The sequence below is a fragment of the Urocitellus parryii genome, chromosome 8 (assembly GCF_045843805.1).
Source record: "Urocitellus parryii isolate mUroPar1 chromosome 8, mUroPar1.hap1, whole genome shotgun sequence".
NCBI classification, from domain to species: Eukaryota; Metazoa; Chordata; class Mammalia; order Rodentia; family Sciuridae; genus Urocitellus; species Urocitellus parryii.
Genome location: NC_135538.1, coordinates 42,757,516 through 42,774,587, shown reverse-complemented (window position 1 = coordinate 42,774,587; position 17,072 = coordinate 42,757,516).

Here is a 17,072-nt window from a genome sequence, read left to right as displayed (position 1 = left end):
TCAAAATGCTATCTGAATAAACAAATGCAGCATATAATATCCAGTCTCTTTTAACTCACCATAAATTTTCATAGAATCAAGCAAGTCTTTGCATGTATCAATAGTTAATTTGGTTTTGTTGCAGGTAGTATTCTGCACTATGTAAATATTATTTCTTTTTCCATTTATGTGCTATAGGGCATCTGAGTTATTTCCAGTGCTGTCTATTACATGTTCATGTAAGTACATGAACATTTGCTTAAAAGTGTTTGTGTGAGTATACTATTTTACTTCTTTAGGAAAATATCCAAAGTGCAAATTGTTGGTTTGTGTAATTGTACACGTTTAGTTTTAAAAGAAATTATCAAATGACTTTCCCAGAGTGGCTGTAACATTTTATATTGCCACCTACAATGTATGAACAATCTATGTTTTCCATATCCTTGCCAGAATGTGACATTATTACAATTTTTTTTTATTTTAGCCATTCTGATAGGTGTGTATGATATATCATTGTGATTTTTATTTGCATTTCCCTCATGGTTAATGATATTGATTGTTTTTTAAATGCTTATTTGCCATCTGTGTATCTTCTATAGTGAAGTGTCTGTTAATGTCTTTTGCCTGTTTTTTAACTGAATTGTTTGTTCTTTTCTGTTTAGTTTTACTAATTCTTTATGTATTCTATAAAATAAGCCTGTTTTGCATATATAGTTTACAAATACTTTCTCTCCATTTCAATCTTGTTTTTCAGTCCTCTTCATGTGGACTTTCCTAAAAGCACATATTTTAATTTTGATATTTAACTTTAAAATTGCTTTTTTATGTATTGAGGTTTTAGTGTCAAATGTAAGAATTCTTTGCCAAACCCTGAATCTCAGAATTTTTTCTTTACTTATGCTTTCTTCAAGATTTAGAATTTTATATAGTACATTTAAGTACATAATATATTTTGGGTTAATTATGTAAAAGGTGTGAGATTTAAGTTAAAGTTCTTTATTCTCCTCCTTTAGATTTCCAATTGTTCTGGCATAATATGTTGAAATTGTATTTTTTCTTTCAGTGAAATTCTTTTGTACCCTTGTCAAAAACAAGTTAGATGTAATTGTGCTAGTATATTTCTTATTTCTGTATTCTGTTCCATTTTTTTTTGTATGTCTCCACCAATAACATATTCCTAGTACTATGTTGAACAAGAGTAATGAGAGCAGACATCCATACCTTGGTTTGGATCTCAGAGTGGAAACCATTCAGTTTTCCACACTAAGTGTGATGATAATTATAAATTTATTTTATTAATTTGAGGAATTCCTACATCCTTATTTTTCTTTACAATTAAGTAGGTATTTGATTTTGTCAGATGAATTGTTTTATCTCAATTGACCTATTCACACTCTTTTAGTTTACTTTATCATGTTAATATGGTGAAATAAATTGATTTATTTCGCAAACATTGAAACAACGTTGCACCAATGGAACAAATTCATTTGGTTGTGATGCACAATTTTTATGCATTGTTGTATTTGTATTGCTGAAATTTTATTGAGATCTTTTTGTATATTATTTCATTAGCATTGTAGGCATATGATTTTCTTTTCTTGTTTTAATCATATATTTATTATTTGATACTTCATATATTTCTAGAATATATTGTGAAAAAATGCTATTAATTATTCTTCAAGTAGTTTGCTCTACTTTTCAAGTGAATTTACTTAGGTTTAGATGTCTTTTCTAGAATCATAATTGCAACTTGGGTTTCTTTATTGATTAGGGTTAATTATATTACCTATTTTTTTTATCTTGGTTACATGTTGATTCTTAATGTTTTTTCAAGTACTTGCCCATTTATGTTCTAATTTAAGAGCACATAATTTTTATAGTATAATTTAATAGCAGGATCTGTAGCAATATTGCTATATCAGCTAACCATGATTTGTACTTTTCCTTGTTTTATTTTTATAAGACTTTTGGGAGGCTTATTATTTTATAGACTTTTGTAAAAATTTGATTTTGTTTCATTGATTAAATATATTGGTATACACTTTATGATATTCTTTTATTTGGGGTGAATTTTTTTCTTATTTTTGTAGTCTCTTGAGGTGGAAGCACAGATTATTGATTTAACTTGCTTTCTCATTTTTAATAATAAATTTATAGCATTTTCTGCAAAACATTTCCTTTAACTCTGTTTTAGGTTTGCATAACATCATTGCTACACTGGATCATTTTCATCAAAAATACATGGGAGGAGTAGACATTTAAAAACTCATTCTGTATTCCTAAATTTTCTAAATCACCAGAAGTTCTGGGAAGAATTATGATCACAGGTTAATCACTTAATATGCTTACTGTAGAGACTGCAAACATTTAGAGAAAAAGAAAGAATATACTGTGCTCAGCCAGCCACACCCAATGTGTAAGTTGAGGTCCATGAGGTAAGGCTCAGGAAGGTTTCTTCATAGATTTGATTGCTACAAAGTAGTGATTAAGAGCACTAGTAGTGTTCTAGTCCAAGTCTATCATTTTCCATTTATTTTATGCTGGGCTAGTTATTTAACCTGTTTGCTTTGATTTTCTTATTTAAAAAAGTAGGAAACACAATAAAGTCTATCCTCCAAACTCAGATAAATGCTATATAATAATTTATCTTACAATAAACTTAAGAATATATTGTTACTGTAAAATGGAAGTTCCTTTGATATCATTTGAAGACAGAGATGACTGCTGGATAAAAATTGGTTTCTTCTTATTAGGTGACTTAATGTCATGGTTCCAAGAACACTAGTAATACTTTTATGTGGTTACATTATGTTTCACATTAAAATGTGCATTTTCATGTAGTGCTATTTTAAATTATGGAAGATATTTTATAACCAAATGTGGAAGCATTCTGAAGCAACTGAAGCTGCACTGGACTGTAAGTCCAGGGTGATTTACACAGTAGAATTCACATAAAGCCCTGAACTTTACTTTTCTTATCTGTGAAATAAGGATATTTGACTAGATAACCTCTGGGGTTCTTTAAATCTTCTCACTCATGGTTCTGAATAGAGTTTCCATATTCAAAGTGTCTTATTTAAATTTCTCCTCCTTCCTGGTGTAATGATATAGTCATATAAAGCATATCTGTTCTTTTGTTATTCTGAATGCTGTCAGAATGCCTGTCAAGAATCAAGGAGAGAGAGAGAGAAGAACTGACATTTATTAATGAATTTCTTTATTGATGAAGAGTTCTACATTCAAGCAATTCTTGAACTCCATTATCTGATTTTATTGATATATTTATAGCTGAACTTGATCAGAGAAAGTATGCCCTCAGAATAGATAGTCTCAGAGGTTGTCAACAATGTTCTTTACCTCAATTCCATACACATACATAGAATTTAATTGAATACTTTGCCACTTTTCTATATTCTACCCCTTATTAAAAATAGCTACAAAATAAAGCTTAATACACCTGTGACTACTTAGAAAAACAATTAAACAAATCATAAAAAGAAAAATCAAGTTAAATGTTTGGCCCATGAATCAAGCTTATTTATCACATAATTTGCCAGTAAAGTCATGAAGACACCTGGAAATAAACATTAAGTCATATGACAAAAATAAATATGTTATTGTTTTGAGTTCAATTTCTCCCATCTACAAGGCTCCAAATGCCCATTAAAAATTCTGCAATATGTATTGATTCGAATTATCATTGAGAAAAGTAGCTTAGAACAAATTGTTTACGGGATTATTGTTTATGTAAATATGTAACAAAATATCTCTATAGCAAGAAACTTGGTAATCCTGATAAATGCACTGTGAAAATGTTTGCACATATCAATACTTTATAAGTCCTGAAAATATCATCCTGTTCATGTTCTGTATAGTAATTTTTTCTTCTCCCACTGGGAAATTTCTTGCCTTGCTTATCATTCATCAAGAACCAATTCTAAAAAATTTTTTGTTAGATTTTTGAAAACCCTGCCTAGCATTATTGGCATAGGTTTGCTTGATTCACAGAGGATTTTTTAGTGGTGGTGGTGATGGTGTGTTGTTTTTTTTTTGTGTGTGTGTGTGTGTGTAGTGTATGTTATATACATGTATATATACAAAAATACACATGTATATTCACATACCAACAGAAAACATGTCTTCTTATATATTTTTTGATTCACAGAGGATTTTTTAGTGGTGGTGGTGGTGGTGTGTGTTTGTGTGTGTGTGTGTGTAGTGTATGTCATATACATGTATATATACAAAAATACACATGTATATTCACATACCAACAGAAAACATGTCTTCTTATATATTTTTAATTACATTTTAATTATTTTTCCAAATGTAAATACTCTAAGTTGATAAACTCTTTTAGAGCAGAAATTGAGTCTTCTGTTTTTTCACTGTATTCGATGCTTATCACACAAAATGATAGAAACTCAGTAACCATCACAAATATGAATACATATGCACTTTTTAACAATTATACAACTCTGCTCAATAAATGCTAATGGATAAGTGTGAGAGATTTCTCAAAATTAACAAATACTTTTAGGCTAATGGTAACCAATTTTTGAGGGCATAAATTAATATGTGTCATTGCTTAGGCACTGATCTGAATGGGACAGACCACATCCTAACAAGGGAAACACTAAATAAAGCTATAGTAGCTGGGATTAGTTTTGTTGTTGTTGTTGTTTGTAACTCTGGCTAGATTTTTGAGGTTTTTCTCTCAGTTTTGTTATTTTTATAGATTATCTGTCTTTAATTCTAGATGTTCATCCACTAGTTGCAAGCAGTGTGCAGACATGTAATGAGATGGGGAATTATCAAATTACTGTGAAAGTCACTTGGCACTGAGATTGCTTTAAAATGTACTAATTTTAATTTACAGAGAAGTAAACAGAAAGTTTGTATAATTTGTCCATGAAAGAACAAGTATCAGCAACATGAACTTCATACCAATACCCATTATTTTATAGCATTTCATTTTCATAAAGTGATTCTCTATTAGTAAGCACTAAATTATTCTACTGGTTTTGCTTTTATTAAGATTACAGTTACCAACTTTGTATATATCTTTGCACATTATTTTACTTAAGAGATGGACAGAATATTTTTCACTTTGCAGTATAAATAAAATTATATTGTGACAGCTGTTTTCAGATAATATCAAAACCAAATATTATTATTTAATTTAGATAGTCTATTAGCTAAAAACAAACTTGTTATTTCATATGATGGTACTTAGTCAATTATTGGGGAAATTAGAAATTCTGGCTGGGTGCAGTAGTGCAAGCCTATAAACCCAGTAATTCAAGAGGGTGAGGGAGGAGGATGGCAAGTTTGAGGATGGCCTCAGCAACGTATCAAAGCCCTAAGCAACTTAGGGAAACTGTCTCAAAATTAAAAATAAAAGGTCTGGGAATGTATCTCAGTGATAAAAGATCCTTGGGTTCAATCCCCAGGGGGAAAAATGATATATTTTATTAGCCTACTTAAATAACCATACGGATAAACTGCCATTGTCTTGTAAATTATGTAATTTGATTTTTTGTAATTTAAAGTCTAATTTATATGTCATCTGCCAAGAACATTTAAGTGTATAATTCAGAAGTTTTTATAGAAATATATACTTGTGAAAACACCATCACCATCAAATTAATTTCCATCACTCCTCCAAGAATGTGTTCCTTTGGAACCCATTCCTCTGTCAGGAAAGGTCTGCTTTTTGTTATTATTTTGACACTACACACTTATGTGTGAAAAATGGTGGTGTTATATACATGCATATAGTGAAACAATTATTAAGTTCAAACAAGTTAACATATGCATCTCTGCATTTTGACATTATTGATTATAATGTTACAAATTATTGATTACAATGTTAAAAATTTACAATGTTTTAGAATATTTAAGTAAAGGAATCATACAGAAAATATGACCTTAAAGTTGTTTTCTATCGAATGTGAGAAATTTGTAGCATTATATCAACATGTATACTTTCTGCCTATTTCTTATTTGTCCTTCTGAGTACCCAATCATACTAATTCTGTACTACTTGATATAATCTAACAAATTTCTGAGGTTCTGATCATTTCTCTTCAATTTTTCTCTCTTTGGGGAAAAAAATTGGGCAACTTTTACTGATCTATTTTCAAGTCCAGTGAGATTTTATTTTTCCATCTCCATTAGGTGAACTAAGAAGCAGTCACAGATTGGCTCTGCTTTTAAGTAGATTTCCCTTATCACTCCCTCCTTTTCTGCCTGGCTCTAGGAAATCACACCTTATGCATGTGCCCAGGGTTTGGGCAGTTTTTGAATCTCATTCCCTTGGCAATTGTCAAACTGATATTTCATTATTAAATTTCCAGTAAGTTTTGAGTACTGAATGCTTATCTATGTCACCTTTAAAGATCCAATTTTTCTGTCATCATTTTCTACAATTACAGCTGCAGTCTAAGATAGTTGTTAGCACTGAGCCAAAATACTAGAAATCGGAAACTATGTACCCATTTTAGGAAAACAAATTTTACCAAAAATTCAGAAATTAAATATTTCTGTATCTAAAAATAGCTTGCCTTCCATTCCTATTAAAATCATAATATTGAAATTAAAATATAAAAAGATGTATAGTTATAATTACAAAAATATGATCATAAATAATGTTCTGTTTTAGAATGACGGCTTTTATGAAGACAGACAACACTAAGTGTTGGTGAGGATTTGGGGAAAAAGGTATACTCATACATTGCTGGTGGGACTGCAAATTGGTGCCGCCAGTATGGAAAGCAGTATGGAGATTCCTTGGAAATCTGGGAATGGAATCATCATTTGACACAGCTATCCCTCTCCTCAGACTATACCCAAAGGAATTAAAAACAGCATACTACAGGGACACAGCCAAATCAATGTTTATAGGAGCACAATTCACACTAGCTAAACTGTGGAGCCAAGCTAGATGCTCTTCAGCGAATTAATGGATAAAAAAAATTTGGCATATATACACAATGGAATATTACTCAGCAATAAAAGAGAATAAAATCATGGCATTGGAGAAGATAATGCTAAATGAAGTTAGCCAGTGCAAACAAACAAACAAACAAACAAACAAAAAATGCCAAATGTTTTCTCTGATATAAGGAGGAATAGGGAGCGAGAACATGGGAGGAATAGATGAATTCTAGATAGGGAAGAGGGGTGGGAGGGAAATGGAGGGGGCAGGGGATTAGCAAGGATGGTAGAATATGATAGACATCATTATCCAAAGTACATATATGTATGAAAACATGAATTGATGTGAACATACTTTATACACAAACAGAGGTATAAAAAATTGCTCTATATGTGTGATAAGAATTGTGATGCATTCTGCTGTCATGTATTTTAAAAATAAAATGAATAAAATATGCTGTTTTAGCATTGTTTATACATATTTTGATATATTTCATCTGAAATATTTTTATTTCTTCAAATAAATAAAATTTTGACGGTACAGTTGAAATGGAGGTGTTGAGAATTATTCTTGTCTTTGCTCTCCTTCCAGTGTGAGGTCATATCAGTGGCTACAGTGTTCTAGCTGCAGTTATAGTTCATGTAAGACAACTGCTCTGTCAGCATTAAGGAGATTGTTATTGTTTTTCTTCTGTGGTGCTGAGGACTGGGCCCAGGGCTTTGCACATGCTAGGCAAATGCTGTACATCTGAGCTCCGTTTCAGCCTTACCACTACAGATCTTGCCAGGCATTTTTAAACTCAGAGGTTGAATTGGCTTCTGGTGTTCCTTCACTTCAAGTCACTGAATTACACCTGTAGTCCCATAGGATTGCAGTTACCATACCTCTAAAGATAGCTACTTTGTTGATCTCTTTTCAATTAAGTTATTGAACATGACAGTGCTTTTCTATATATCTTAAAGTATTATAATTTTAAGGTATTTTATTTACATATATATTTACAATTATGTCCATGGAGGAGAACTGCCTGTAATTTTTTTTGTTGTGATACTAATACAAAACAAACAGATACATACTCTTGTTTTTATATTGCTGAAAAACAAATGTGTAATATGGTAACTATTCTCTGAATATTTAGCAGAAATTTCTAATAAAGTTAATTAGGGCTATGGTAGTAGGACAAGGGACTTAGGCAATTGAATATTTAGTTATAGGAATGCTCAAGTTTTCTATTTCTTCATAAGTCAATTCTTGATTAAAATATTCAAGTATGTTAGTATATTGTTCCTCAATTATATTCTTTTTCATTAAAATATTTTAGCATGTTTAATGTGATCCTCTTTTTCATCCTTCAGATTGACCCGTTTCTCTTCATTCATTCTCTCTTTGAAATAGTTATGTTAAAGCTAAGTAATATTCTGGTATTTTGTATAACACATTTTCTTTATTCATTCATCCATTGATGAACATTTTGGTTTTTTTCCATATGTTGACTGGAGTAAGAGAGGCATATTTCAATTATTTCTTTGAGCTTCTGTTTGAGATTTTTAATTAAGTACAGTTTCTACTCTATTTATAATCTATTTAGATTTCTTCTTTCTTTATTACTGAACCCCGGTTTGACATGTATAGAAATGTACTTCTAGATTATTGAAATTATTCCCATATGATTGTTCTCATGTGTCTCAGAATTCTTTTTTATTTCTGTGACTTCAGCTGTAAGATCTCCTTTTTTTATTCCATTCATTTTAGCTTTTTTCTTTGTCTAGCTAAAAGTTTATGAAATTTGTTGAACTACTCAGAAAACTAAGCCTTAGTTTCAGTGAATTTTCTTCACCAGTTAGATGATTTAGCCTATTTCTTTTCTCAAGATTGTGTGATGTCTAGTTCTTTCGGTGATCTCGCTACAGTGCTGCAGTTCCTCTGGACACTAGCACTATGAATGTCTTGTCAGAACCCTCTCAGGTATCTCGGCTGATCTTGATCCCATCAGAAGTCTGAAACTGATGAGACAGAAGGAAAACACCTTCAAATATGATTGTTGGATATGTATTTCAGTTTCTCTTCCTCTCCTCACGAAGATGTGAGGGGAATATGAAGTTTCCAGATCCTATCCCATGAGGACAGATGATGGGCTCTGGCAGTGATTGAGCTATTCCAAACTTTAGTTTCTAAGCTGTCCCCAGGCATTTCGAGTATGCCAAGTCCTGTTAATGCTCCAAGACAAGTGGCCCAGAAGAAAGTCCTTCAGGAAGCCCTTCCAAAAGCCATAATATTATGGAATGTTCTACTTTTCCCCTTCCATAGAGAAACTGGGATTTACAAGATTTCAGTCACTCATTTTCTGTGGATCCAGAGGGAGAGGCCCACTGTATTTATAAAACCATCACCTTTCTTCTCAGTATCTACCAACTTGAAGTCTTTTCCTAGAAGTACTAGATTGAGGCAAGACAGAAACAAGTCCTTCAGGTAGTCCCCTTCAATCTCAGAATATTGGCTATACTGTCCAGTTCTCTCTCCCCAGAGAGAAACTTGGCATGGTGATTTCTGCCTCACTTGTGTATATAACAGGAGAATATATTATGGAGAATGAGCACCATAAATTTTCCTACTGTTTTAATGGATCTGGATTCATAGTTATGGGAGGTGCTGGATCCTTTCAACTGGTTGCAGAATTTTAGACAAAGAGAATTGTTTTGAGTATTGCTATTGAATCAGTGTGTCCATAGAGGAATGGATGGTACAATTCTTTCTATCCTGCCTTCTAAATTATTTATTTTCTTACTGTTTGAGAATATGCTCTTACTTATTTTGCAGTTGCTTTCTTGCTTAATTTCATTATGTTCAGAGAAGAAGCTCTATACAGTTTTGAATATTTCAAATTTATTTGTTGAATGTAGAGAGCATAAGATTTACAAATTAGCCTTTTTTAAAAAAAGGAAACACACTGAAATTCTTGAAAAGAAGGTTTTATACATGTTAATTTGTATAATTGTGTTCAGATTTTAAAATCTTTGCTTAATTTTAACCTTCATACATCATCTTATTAATGACCAAGAATTTGTTAAAACTCTCACGCTATGGTTTAAAATTTGCCCATTTTTAGTTCCAAATGTTTTCATTTCACATATATAGATGCTTTGGGGCATGAAAAATTTTAAATTAATATATCTTTTGAGCCTTTTTTCTCATGGACTCTTCACTATTCTGTATGATACAGCAGACCTCCTCTTCTTCTCCTAGGAAAGATAGGAGTGCTAGTAGTTCACTTCTAGATCAATCTTATCTTGAAGTTGGAAACAACTGTAGATAAACATTAGTATGATGTTAAATTCTATTTATTTCCAAGCCATCAAAATCTCACTTCAAATGTCCTACTCTGAATGTACTGTTTACATTTCAGGATTTTCATATTTCTTTTCTTCTATCACATGCTGCTAAGTTCCCATTCAGATATTTAATGAATTTCTGAAGATCATTTTTAAAAATATTTTATCCAAACTTTTAAATGTCATTTTTTTCTTCTAACTGGAAAATACTTCTATATAATCAAGTTAACATTCATATTTTAAATATTTTTAAGGGTTTGAAGCTGTTGCTTAAATATTCTTATCATAAGTTGCTGTGGTTGACTATCTTCAGTTACTAAGTTCATTTCTAGATTCAGGTGTCTCCTATCCTGTCTCTGCTACATGATTTTTCATGTCTGTAGTTTTTTTCTCCCTTAGTTACAGAATTACATCCCTTCATTTTGTAGCACAAAATTAAACTGTAGGGAAGTTTTCTCTTATCACAAGGAATGTTGAATCTTTCCTTTATACACTCAGAATATTATCCCTGCTTTATGGACCTTGCCATAGTTACTCTTGTACATTCATATGTTTATCCAAAAGGAAAATTTCCTGCAGGAAGTATTATGTCTGATTTTGCTTACTACATTATCACTATATCCTGTAAAGCTTAAAATGCAAATTAAAAAATGATTGAAATAAGTAAGTCAATAAAAAATTTAAATGTATAAATATTTACTTTAGTTATATACTTTATGAAGTTGGGCCAGTATGAGTTTTTACATAGTTAACATTTGTTTATTCTCCTTTTAGGTTATAGTCTCTGTATATTTTTTTTAAATTTGAATGGGGGAGAAGCTATATAATTTTTTACCTCATTTATTTTATCCCTTATAATTAGTCTTGTTTTTCTAGTGTTAAGGGTTTAAGTGGTCATTTCTGTCAATCAGAATTCGTAGAGGAAGAAGATATAGTATTTCCTGGAGGTAATTGCATTCAGTGTGCCTTGTTTACAATTAGTTTTATATATACTAAAATCTTTCTTCCCCTGAGGTTCTCTGTCTGCTACATCCTACTCTGTCCTAATAACTCATATCCCATTGGGTCATGTTTTGTTTTTCTCTACAGTTTACAGTGAACTAGCTGCACAAGTAAGAAATAGAATTAGGGTGAAGTACAGTATGTCCCACTTTTTTCTTATTTTGTGGATCAGAATATTGTTTTCTGTGCATGTCAATTAAAGCCTGATAGTTGCTCTATAACTGTAAGTTTGGGTAATAATTTCTTCTTTGATGCTCTTCTCTTTTTTTAATCACTTAACCTTTAAATATCCAAGATGAAGGGGTCAGAAAAATGTAGTTAGATACAAAAATGGGTTCAGTTTCTTCTCTAACTCTGATGATAATGCTGATTGACAGTAGGGAATGGGATAGCTTATTCCTCAGTTACACACTACAGTTGCGATGTGCAATGTTAGGAGCTTTATGTTGCTCTCAAGAAAGTCCATTGTTTAAAGTTACTGTTATGTGGACAGGGATATATGTGAGGATTTCCATGTCCTCTTATTCAGACAAGTTTCCATACAGTGTCACTCACTGTAGGACAAGAATGGGTTCTTTAGAAATGCATGTATTTGCTTTATGCTCTAGTGCACCTTCCTTTGAGCAGGGAAATGATTTGTTAACACACAATTTATTGTTATAGTCTTTAATTCCACTATATATGGAAATAATTCCTCAGTTTAAAAGATGATCCTGTATCTAATTACTAACTTCTACATTGATGAATTTTATAAATTTCCATTTTTTTTGCTTCTATTAATTTATACCATGGAGTATCTGAGGAAGAATTTTAAACCTATATCTAAACTGGAATCTAACTTAAAATTCCCTTAAAAAATGAATCAACAATAAAAACATGCATAAGACAAAGCTTAGAATACTTGATTTGAAAATCAATATATGAAAATGAATACAACAAGAAAGAGACATGTGAAGACTTTATTCTAGCATATGCTGTTAGATTTTGAAACTTGAATCATTTCTGTGGGAAGTGCATGTATACTTATCACTATCTGCTAGCTTCTTACTAGCAAAGTTAGTACCCAAGAAAAGCATCTTTTAACATACATAAATCTCAAAAGATGCAGACTTTAAGTAGTGGTGAAAGTTAAATAGCTATAAGGTTGAATTTCATTTCCCAACTTTCACTTAAGTATTAAATTATCTTCTATACAACTAAGTAAATTATATTCTCTACATTATAGAACTACTTGATGACTATAGAAAGCATGGCAGGTATAGTACATTTTTTAAAACCTTCAATAGTATGTATCATTAGCACTTGGCTACAATTATTTTAAGCCTAACATACTGATACAATGTTTTTCCAAATAAATTCTCATAGTTTTGCAGTCACATAAAGTCCACATAAACTACATGAGGTATTTTCACATTCCAGCAGATTAAATGAATTCTATAAGAACCAGACATTTTCATAATACTTTAAATTTTCATACAGCATCAATTTATTCATTTCAGCTGTTTGCCTTTCTATGTGTGGAAACAAACTCCCATGGGCCCGCCCATGTGAGGTGAAAACTAAAGCCTTTCTATTAAGCTTTGCAGCTACCACTGTCTTTATAATACTGTCTTCAGAAGTGCTTCCTGCCCACCAGCAGCATGTCTTCTTTTCTGAACCAATATCTAAATGGAAAAATACCTTTTGGTCATGAGCAAAAAATAGGAAAATGAAAAACAATGACTAAAGACAACAAATGATACGTATTGTTTTTTTTTTTTTTGACCCATTACAATCAGTCTATTTCTTTTAATTGTAGCATTTAGTCCTTTTACATTCAATATCAATTACTGATAATAAGGCCTTACCATAGCCATAATGTAACATAATTAATAGTTTTTTTTCCTTCCTTCATTCCTTCTTTCATTCCTTCATTCTTTCCTTTCCTTTCCCTCCCTCCCTTCTTTTTTTTCTTTCTGCGTTTGAGTCTTTTTTCATTATCTATAATGTTAGGATACATTTTGACATAATCAAAAAAGCATGAAAAATAATTAGCTATAATTCAGTCCCCAAGCCTTTCCTCTTATTCCCTCTTCTCTACAGATATATTTGCAATATATTTATGTAAGGAAATCAAACAGAGATAGAAGCAAAGTGCAGAGGCAAAGTGGTAAAATAGTAGATGGCAGAATGGCAAAGAGGCAGAAAGCTCCTTGTCCAAGCTGTCAACTTAATTTATTCCCAGGAACTGAGTGCCTGAGATCAAGGTTGAGGCTCATATGACTCTAGCACAAAGCCCCCTCATGCAGGGCATTGCCATAGCAGCTAGGCATTGCACATGTATTAGTTATCTTACTAGCTGCCGAGAGAAACTGCAGAATATTCCAACTGTGGGAAACAGGGCACCTGCTACACTCTGGGAGTTTGCTCACCAGAGGAGCACTGTCTTATAGGTTTCCATGATCAGAACCCTTACATATTTAAGCATTGTTGCTGTTGTTATTGTTGAATTGGTGTCTTGTGACTATACCATGTGTTGAGGTTCACTGTGATATATTCATATATGAACATATGAAATTTCAATCAGATTCATTCCACTGTTTTTCCCCTCTTTTTTCTGTCCTTCCGCCCTCTCAGGCATCTTCCTCTATTCTACTGATTTTTTTTCTCTATTTTGGGGCAATTTCCTCTCCCTGTTTTCCCCTTTATCTCTCTTTTTCTCACCACTACCCAATTTTGGATTAGCTTCTGCATATCAGAGAAAGTATTGGAACTTTGACTTTTGGGGACTGGTTTATTTCACTTAGCATGATGGACTCCAGTTCCTCCATTTACTAGCAAATGTCATAATTTTATTCTTTATGGCTGAGTAATACTCCACTGTGTGTGTGTGTGTGTGTGTGTGTGTGTGTGTGTGTGACATTATACATTCATCTGTCAAGGGCACCTTCTCAGCTAGCTTTGAGAAACTTCCCCCTGGCTCCTGAGAGGAGGGACTCCCTGATATTGGCACACATGGCCACCTTTGTGCAAACACCTTGAAGTATGGGAAAAACTCAAATTTGTCCTTATATCCTGCTCTCCCTCTCTGCCATTGTCATAGACTTAACCCTCCTAATCCTTGATACTTTTTGGGACCTGACTTCCAATAATTGATTTTACCAGTTTGTCAGGCAATCTGGACTTTCCAGTGACATCACTGAGATAGTGTCCTTCAAAATAGCATGAGTTCCTTTTCTAGTTCCTTTTTCATATTAAAATGATGTCATTTTATTTTATTTTCTGAAAGTCACAGTGGGCTTGTAAAAAAGATGTTAAACAAATTGCTAAATATGAAATGTCAAATCTCTCTCTAAACTCCCCCTATTCAGAGTATCAGATGAAGACTTCATTGGGTTTTATAGTGGCTTTCTGATTTTGATAGTTCATCCAGCATGGGAGTTTGAAACTTGATGTATACTATAACCAATTGTCTGCCCACGTCTTGCCTGAAATACCATGATTGTTTGTGAAAAGTATTGTTAATGAAGCTAGGCGCAGTTTGAAAAGAAAAAAAGAAAGAAAGAATGGTAACAGCAATATTCAGCACTTTCTATTGGAGTTTTACTTTAAAAATGTTTTCATTTTTAAAAATGTTTCCAAGAATGACACAAGGAAGACAGAACATTTCACTCTTCCTATGACATCCTACAATTCTTATCTATGGGAAGTGTGATTTTAAAAATAGCATGGCATGCTGGGTGTGCTGGTCCATGCCTGTAATCCCAGAGATTATGAAGGTTGAGAAAGGAAGATTCCAAGTTTGATGCCAGCCTCAGCAACTTAGTGAGATCCTGTCTCAAATTCTCAAAATAAAAAAAACAAAAAAAGCCGAGGATGTAGCTAGTGGTAAAGTGCTCCTGTGTTCAATCTCTGGTGTCAAACAAAAGAAAGAAAGAAAAAGCATGGCAGACAATCTTGAGAGCAAAATGAGTGAGAAGCAGTGTATATAATGAAGATAGCAAAGGTATTAATATACAACAGGCAGAAAAATAAAACAATTGTAATAAATAATGAGTATTTAAAAATTAGCAGAGTTGAGTTTAGGGGAATGATTTCAGCATTATTCATGCAAGATCACATATATCCATGTACCCAGAATTCCTCAGGAACCAAAGAAACCTGAAGCTATGTTATAGAATTTCCTGTTGCTTACCCTGTCCATTTTTAATCCAAATCAGACACATGTCTTTTAAAATATTGAAGCTGCATAAGAATGATTCCATGTTGTTCTGCTCATCTAAAATTTTAAAATGAGATCCATAGCAAAAATATAAATTCTGATAAGATTTCATAGTTAACTCATATTGAAATATATCTCAAATTTATCTTATGTACATATTTAAGCAATTATAATATCTACTTTGGGATTTAGCATGCTGATTGTTACCTTGAAAATAAACCTTCTTTGGCTGGAAAATATCTTGCTGTTGACATTTGCTTAAGGACATTTTGAGATCACAAGCTGCTCTCCCTGAGTGAACCGATATTCTTCTTGTTAGATTGGAAATCACTGAACTTCCCAGGTGGCTGTGAAGGGATAAAACAGTCTTTTTCTCCCCAGAAACCACTGAATGCCAATATGAAGTTTTAAAATTTGCAATAGATAGAGAATATGAGGATTAGAATAGAAGTTTAAGAAAATTGAAATGAAATAAGTTTACAATTGAACATATTTAAAGACTGAGAAATACAAATAGTAAATAAATTACCAAAGAAGAAAATTAAAGGAAATTCAACTCCTTACATTATTGGGATGATGGTGGGGAAAAGGAGAATATAAAAGTGAACAAAAAATACATACGGACTCCACTCAACTGATCATTACTTTTAAAGTATATTAAAAAGTTGAGACTTATTTAGCTAAAGGTTTCTAATCCCTGAAGTGTTTTTATTATTTATTTTTATTCACTTACTCATTCTATTTTTCATCCAGTATTTATTGAACAACTACAAGGCAACAAACATACCGTAGATATCACAGAAAACAAATAAGTAAAAAGATAGCTAATAAATAAACCAGGGAAAACAGACAATGAATGAGGCATCAATAAACAGAGTTTGAAAGGAGGTCAAAAAGCAGAGAATGTAGATAGTGAGCGTTAAGGGAGGTGCTCTCTAGGAGGGCTCTGGGTCTCTGGGTTAAGCAACCATTTTAAGGAATGGAAGCCACATATGTATATTGGGCAAATGTTCCAATCAGAGATAAAGAAAGCTTGATCAGTGTCTCCAGGGAACTGCAAGCTGGTCAGGTGGTTAGAGCAGAGTATGAGGAATTTAGCTGCAGATGGAGTGAGAGGTAATGGGCATCTAGGGTATGTGAGGGCTTGGGTTGTTAGAAAGTCATTATTGCAGCAAATGTGATGAAAGGACATGGAGTGGCGTTTTACTGAAGGTTCTCCAGGGAAACAAGATCCACAGGAGCTTTATATCCAGAGAGAGATTTATTTAATGAATTGCCTTAAATAATTGTGGAGGCTTGGCAAGTTTAAAATCTGATGGAGTAAGCAGATAGGCTGGAGCCTCAGGCAAGAGTTGTAGTTTGAGTCCAAAGACAATTTGCTGGCAGAATTATTCCTTGAAACACTTTCAATGTATTGATGTGGCTCACTCACATCATGTAGGGCAATCTGATTTACTCAGAATTCAAGGGTTCATATGTTCATCTCATCCAACAAACACATCTCACAGAAACGTCCAGAATAATGTGTGGCCAAGTATCTAGGCACTTTGACCCAGCAAAAGTAATATATAATATTAAAATTAACCAGTGCAGGTAATTTTGAGCAACAGTAACAAGATCT